The sequence below is a fragment of the Nycticebus coucang genome, chromosome 22 (assembly GCF_027406575.1).
Source record: "Nycticebus coucang isolate mNycCou1 chromosome 22, mNycCou1.pri, whole genome shotgun sequence".
NCBI lineage: Eukaryota > Metazoa > Chordata > Mammalia > Primates > Lorisidae > Nycticebus > Nycticebus coucang.
In genome coordinates, this window is record NC_069801.1 from 21,131,932 (window position 1) to 21,138,235 (window position 6,304).

At 44.8% G+C, this 6,304-nt stretch overlaps 1 non-coding gene across 1 annotated transcript; it reads right to left on the reverse strand.

Annotated features, from left to right (window-relative positions):
• Positions 1 to 4,749: 4,749 nt before the first annotated feature.
• On the reverse strand, positions 4,750 to 4,853 carry LOC128575668 (U6 spliceosomal RNA). Its single transcript, XR_008377088.1, has one exon. It is a non-coding gene; the product is annotated as a U6 spliceosomal RNA (small nuclear RNA).
• Positions 4,854 to 6,304: the final 1,451 nt, after the last annotated feature.

Consider the following 6,304-nt stretch of genomic DNA (forward strand, 5'->3'; position numbering starts at 1 on the left):
TTTTTTTTTGAGACAGAGCCTCAAGCTGTCGCCTTGGGTAGGTAGAGTGCCGTGGCATCACAGCTCACAACAACCTCCAACTCCTGGGATCCAGCGATTCTCCTGCCTCTGCCTCCCAAGTAGCTGGGACTATAGGCGCCGGCCACAACGCCCAGCCATTGTGCCTGGCTATTTTTTAGAACTAGGGTCTCACTCTTGCTCAGGCTGTTCTTGAACTCGTGAGCTCAAGCGATCCCCCCTCCTCAGCCTCCCAGAGTGCTAGGATTACAGGCATGAACCACCGGGCTGGCCCAAGATATATTATCTTATGTATTCAATTACCATGTGACCTTGAGCAAGTTACTTAACCTCGTTACAGCTTCCTCATCTGTAAAGTGGAGATGGCAGAAGTCTCTAAATCCGTATAAAGTTTTTCAATGACCCTAGCGCATTATTATAGGTCCAGTTTTACAGATGAGGAAACAGGTCAAGAGAGTTCCTTAGTCAGCAGTCCCCAAACTTTTTTGGCACCGTAGACCAATTTTATGGAAGACAGTTTTTCCGAGCATGGTGGGAGGTGGCTTTGGGGTGATTCAAGCACATTATATTTATTGTGCACTTTATTTCTAATATTACATTGTAATATATAATGAAATAATCATACAGTTCGGGCGGCGCCTGTGGCTCAAGGAGTAGGGCGCTGGTCCCATATGCTGGAGGTGGCGGGTTCAAACCCAGCCCCGGCCAAAAACCACACACACACAAAAATAAATAAATAAATAATCATACAATTCACACAACTCATCATAATGCAGAAATCGGCAGGAGCTGTGAGCTTGTTTTCCTGAAATTAGGTGATTGTTGGGCGGCGCCTGTGACTCAAAGGGGTAGGGCGCCAGTCCCACATGCCAGAGGTGGCAGGTTCAAACCCAGCCCCAGCCAAAAACCACACACACACAAAAAAAAATAAATTAAAAAAAAAAAGAAAAAGAAATTAGGCGATCGCATCCTGTATTCACCCGGGTCCCCAGCACTAGCAGTTACACCTCAGCTTCACATCAGATCATCCAGTATTAGATTCTCACAAGGAGCAGGAAACCTAAATTCCTCACATGCACAGTTTATGGTAGGGTTCCTGAGGCTGTGAGAATCTATCGGGCTGCTGATCTGACAGGAGGCAGTGAGGCAAGCAATGAGGAGCGGCTGTAAACACAGATGAGGCTTCACTTGCTGGCAGCGCTCTCACTTACCTCCTGCTGTGGGGCTGCAGGCAGTAGGGATCTGCCGCTGGGGCCTGGGGCTTCAGCAGCCTTAGCTAGTACGGAAATAGCTGTGCTAGTTTACTAGGACTAGAGAGTATTATAAACTGGGTGTCTGAAATAACAGAAACTTAATATCTCACAGTTGTGGAGGCTAGAGGTTGGAACCTCATCGTGTTGGCAAGGTTGGTTTCTGCTGAGAACTGTGAGGGATAATCTGTTCCATTTCTTCTTGTGGTTTGCAGGCAATGTCTAATAAATTCCTGGATTGTGGCCACATAACTCCAATCACAAGGAGTTGTCTCTGTTTCTCTGTCTCTGAATCCAGATTTCACCCTTTTCTAAGAACACCAGTCAGATTGGATCAGGGGTCCACCCTAATGACCTGATCATCTTCAAATAAGTTCATGTTCAAAAGCACTGTGAGTTAGGACTTCAGTATCTTTTAGGGGCACACAATTCAACCCACAACAGTAGTGGAACTGACATTTGAACCTATGGTGTCGGATGAAATTGGATGGAATTGATAAGGTTTAAGAGATTATAGATGTACATAGGAGAACTTAAAAATACCATTTCCTGGGACCACCTGCAGAGATTTATATACAATTGCTTCAAGGATGGTTATTCTTTCAAAAGGTCTCGTGCACAGCTAGGGTTGAGAGCTATTGAACATGAACTGTTTTACTGAAGAATTAAGTTAAGACCAAGAAAGTAAAGGTGACTAGTTTAAGGTCACAAGTAATTTCACAGAGGTTTTATTCAGTTTGACAAATATTTACCGGATCTCCTAATAAGGCTTTGTATGGGGCGCTGAAAACACAGAGATAAGACAGGAGGAGGCAGGAGGTGACAGTGATTGGGAGGGGGCATAATGTGGGAACAATGAGGGCTTTTAGGAAAAATGGTGATGTTCTATTTCTTTACTAGGTGGTAGTTACAAAGGTTACAAAGATGTAGTCATGTTATGATAACTCATTAAGCACTCATAATGTGTGTGCTTATCTAGCTATGCTGTCCTTCCACCGAAAAGTATATTAAGATAATAATAGCGGGGCGTGGTTGTGCACCTGTAGACCTAGCTACTCAGGAAGCTGAGGAAGGAGGATTGCCTGAACCTAGGAATTTGGGGCTATAATGTGCTATGATCATGCCTGTGAAATAGCTGCTATGGTTTGGCCTGGGAAAAATAGCAAGACCTCATCTCTAAAAAGAAATATAAATATCTATATATAATATAGATATTACATATATATAGAGAGAGAGTGATATTATAGTTACTGAGGGCAGCAATGTTAAACTGAGTTCTCTGTACCTCACATTCTCCAGGCAAAGGTCCAGCCACATAGGAAATGACAAAACACACTGGAAGAGACTTCAGAGAAGGCCAGGAGCCTTGGGTCTTCTAGGAGCAGATGGAAGGAGAACATCAGCTATGTTGGAAGTAACCAAAGAGAGGCACAGCATTTAGAGCAAAGATCAGAATAATGGTAATAATGCCTCCCAATTGTTCAGCTCTTATAGTTCCCAACCAGGTGCCCCAGGTGTATCAGTCCAAGTCCGGCTACATGGAAGGCTCAATACATGGTAGCTATTATTCTCACTCCCATTTTACAAGTGAAAAGACCAAGGCTCCAAATCATAAAGCCATTTGTCCTAAGTTACACATCTAGCTATTAAGAAACAGATCCAGGACTTAAGTCAGGTTTGTAACATCTGAGTCTAGCACTCTTTCAAAACACCACAAGTTCAGTGTAGAAAGAAGAGAAGGAAAGGGTGGGCGTAGTGAAGGGACTCTCCACAGAGACCCCAGGGCCAGAACTCCAAGACCTTCAGTCTTGAAGGCAGCATTCACTGGTGTGCTCTGACCCACCCCACTCCCTAACAGATTCTCACTCCAGTCCACAGTGAATCTTTGGGTGCCAGCCCAGTCTTTGGGTGCCAGCAGATCCCAAGAGGACCAGGAAATGTCAGCCCTAAGATCCTCCTTGGCCCGAAGAAGAGTACAATATGATAATGTCAGGAAAGAGTCCTTGGGAGAAACCACCTGGGAGAGCCTGTGGCCAAAGCCTAACCCTGGGAGGCAGTGAAAATAATAGTTAAATACTGGGGCTGCCTAACATGGATAGCCACTTTGTGTAGGTTCAAATCCTAGGACCACGGGTGGCACCTGTGGCTCAAGGAGTAGGGCGCCAGCCCCATATACTGGAGGTGGTGGGTTCAAACCCGGCCCCGGCCAAAAACTGCAAATCCCAGGACCACCACTCGCAAATTGTAATTTACCTTGGGTAAATCAGTTCCTGTTCTGTAGTTTCTCCTTCCATAACGGGGTGGGGGGCAACAATAGTGCCAACCTCAGGGGCTGTCATGAAGATATTAGTCGATGTGCAGGAAACACTTAGAGCAGCTCTCAGAGAGCACCACACATATTTACCATCACTATCTTCATTAACATGTGTCAAAGGCCTCAAGTGTAGAGTTTGATGTTCATACCAGATGAATTACACATTCAGTCATAGAACCAATTGACAGTCTGGGAAGAGGACTGTCACATCTGTAAGATGGATCCCACCATCACACTGTACCACCTGATACTGCATGCTATAAATTTTAATACTTTTAAATAAATCATATTACTGTGTATTATGTGTTAAAAACATTATCTTGTTAGAGGCAATCATTTAAAATATACTGCAATATATGTAATATTGTTTGAGCAAGTCCTCATGTTTTAGCCACTCCAGGCTCATAATGCCCTTGACTTGAAGAGCCTCTCTGCAGACCTTACCCCTGAGGTCCCAGGACAGCCTCAGGATACATGGGCCCTGTGTAGCATCTCCCTCTACTTAGGCCATGTCCGCTTCACAATCTCCTCATTGAATCCTTTCACTAAAAGTGATGGGAAGTTTATGGAATTGCTAGAGCTATAATATCAACAGATACGTGGTGCATGATGCACAGCTCTAGAAAAGGACCCGCTTAGCCACTTACTGGCTGCACATCATGGGCAAGTCCCATTTTTTGTTCCTGTCTCTCAATTTGTTCATGTGCATGATAGGTGGGTGGGGCCACATTACCTGCCTTGTAAGGTTATTGCAAGGATGAAAAGGTCAGTGTATGTCAAGCACGGTTCCTGACACATACTCAGTACTTAGTAATTGAGTTGATTTCATTCTTTTGTCATAATGTCACAGCCTGACAAAGCCGCCGCCTTCTTCTTCTTTTTTTTTTTGAGACAGAGTCTCAAGCTGTCACCCTGGGTAGAGTGCGGTGGCATCTTAGCTCACAGCAACCTCCAACTCCTGGGCTTAAGCGATTCTCTTGCCTCAGGCTCCCAAGTAGCTGGGACTACTGGCACCTGCCACAATGCCCAGCTATTTTTGTTGTTGTTGTTGTTGCAGGTGTCATTGTTGTTTTAGCTGGCCCAGGATGGGTTCGAACCAGCCAGCCTTGGTGTATGTGGCCAGCGCCCTACCCACTGATCTACAGGTGCCGTCATTTTTATTTTATATATACTATGAAATGCTTTACAAATTCACGTGCCATCCTTCCCCAGAGGCCACACTAATCTCTGTATTGTTCCAATTTTAGTATGTGTGCTGCCGAAGCAAGCACAAAGCCTTCTTCTTTCAATTTCCTCTTCACTCACTCCACTCCAGCCATACTGCCTCCTTAGTGTCACCAACATTGCCAGCTACACTTCTGCCACAGGGATCTACCACCTGCTATTCCTTCTGCCTGGAACACTCTTCCCTAGATTTCCACTTGGCTCACTCCCTTACCTCCTTCAGGTCGTTCCCCAAATCTCCCTTCCAGATGTGCCCTACTACGTGGTCATCCTAAATAATGATCTGCATGATTGCCACCAATACCACCCATCCCAGCTCCTTACCCTGCTCCTTTTTTCCACATACAGTATAATTAATCTATTTACTGCCTTTATTCTTTACTGCAGGTTTTTCCTTCTGGGATGTGAGACCCAGGAATGCAGGAGCCATGTCTGTCTCATCCATCACTGTTTCTCCACCACCTACAACAATGCCCAGTGAATATGGGCATTCCATAAATATTTGTTGAATGAATGACGGATTCACAGGATGCATTATTTACACATGAGAAAACCAAAAGGAAAATCACTTGTCTGAGGCCATAGAGCTGGGAAGAAGAGGACCCAGGTTTGGATCTAGGTCTGTCTGGCTCTGAAGTTCAAGCTTTTCCCACTTCTCCAGGTTGATAGCCACCGTAATAAAATCATGCACACCCTTGGCAACAGAGTTTGGAAGATGGTAAGGAATTAGAATTGTAGCGAGTTGCTTTTAAGCTAAGTTCGTAATTCACTCAATAAACATTTGGTGAGTTCCTACTATGTGCAACTCCCCATCCCCGTACTTCCTGAACGAGGAAGATCAATAAAGAACCTAATAAACACCCATCAAAATTGATACCCTAATTTCTACTGGCTGGCTGGATGTCCCATAGTTACCTCTCTTGCTATAGGTAGAAACTTAGCTCACTGTCTTCATCCACAATTGATCCCACTCCACCCTCTCAGAGTCAAATGCATGTACTTGTGTGCATGTGGGTGTATATGTCTGTGTGTGTGCCTAATTTCAAACACAAATTCCTTTGCCCTGCTGAAAAGGTTAGGATCTAGTAGACCTGAGGAGACAGGTGATGGACTTGCATTTTTATTAACTGCCCCGGGAAGATTTCTCGTCTCGTCTCGTCTCGTCTCGTCTCGTCTCGTCTCGTCTCGTCTCTTCTCTTCTCTTCTCTTCTCGATGGGTCTTGCTATGCTGGCTAGGTTAAAGTAAAGTTCCTATTTAAAGGCACAGTCACAGCCTCACTGCAGTCTCAAATTCTTGGCTTCAAGCAATCCTTCCATCTCAGCCTCCTGAGTAGCTCCCAGGAAGATTCTGATGCAAATGGTCCACACTCATTCTACACTTTGGAAAACTCCAGCCTGGACTATTAAAGTAAAATTTAATTACCATCCCCAATACCATTAATTACCATCCCCTTCCATTCCACCTTCTACACAGGGTGTGTTTCAGGAAGCGTTGTCT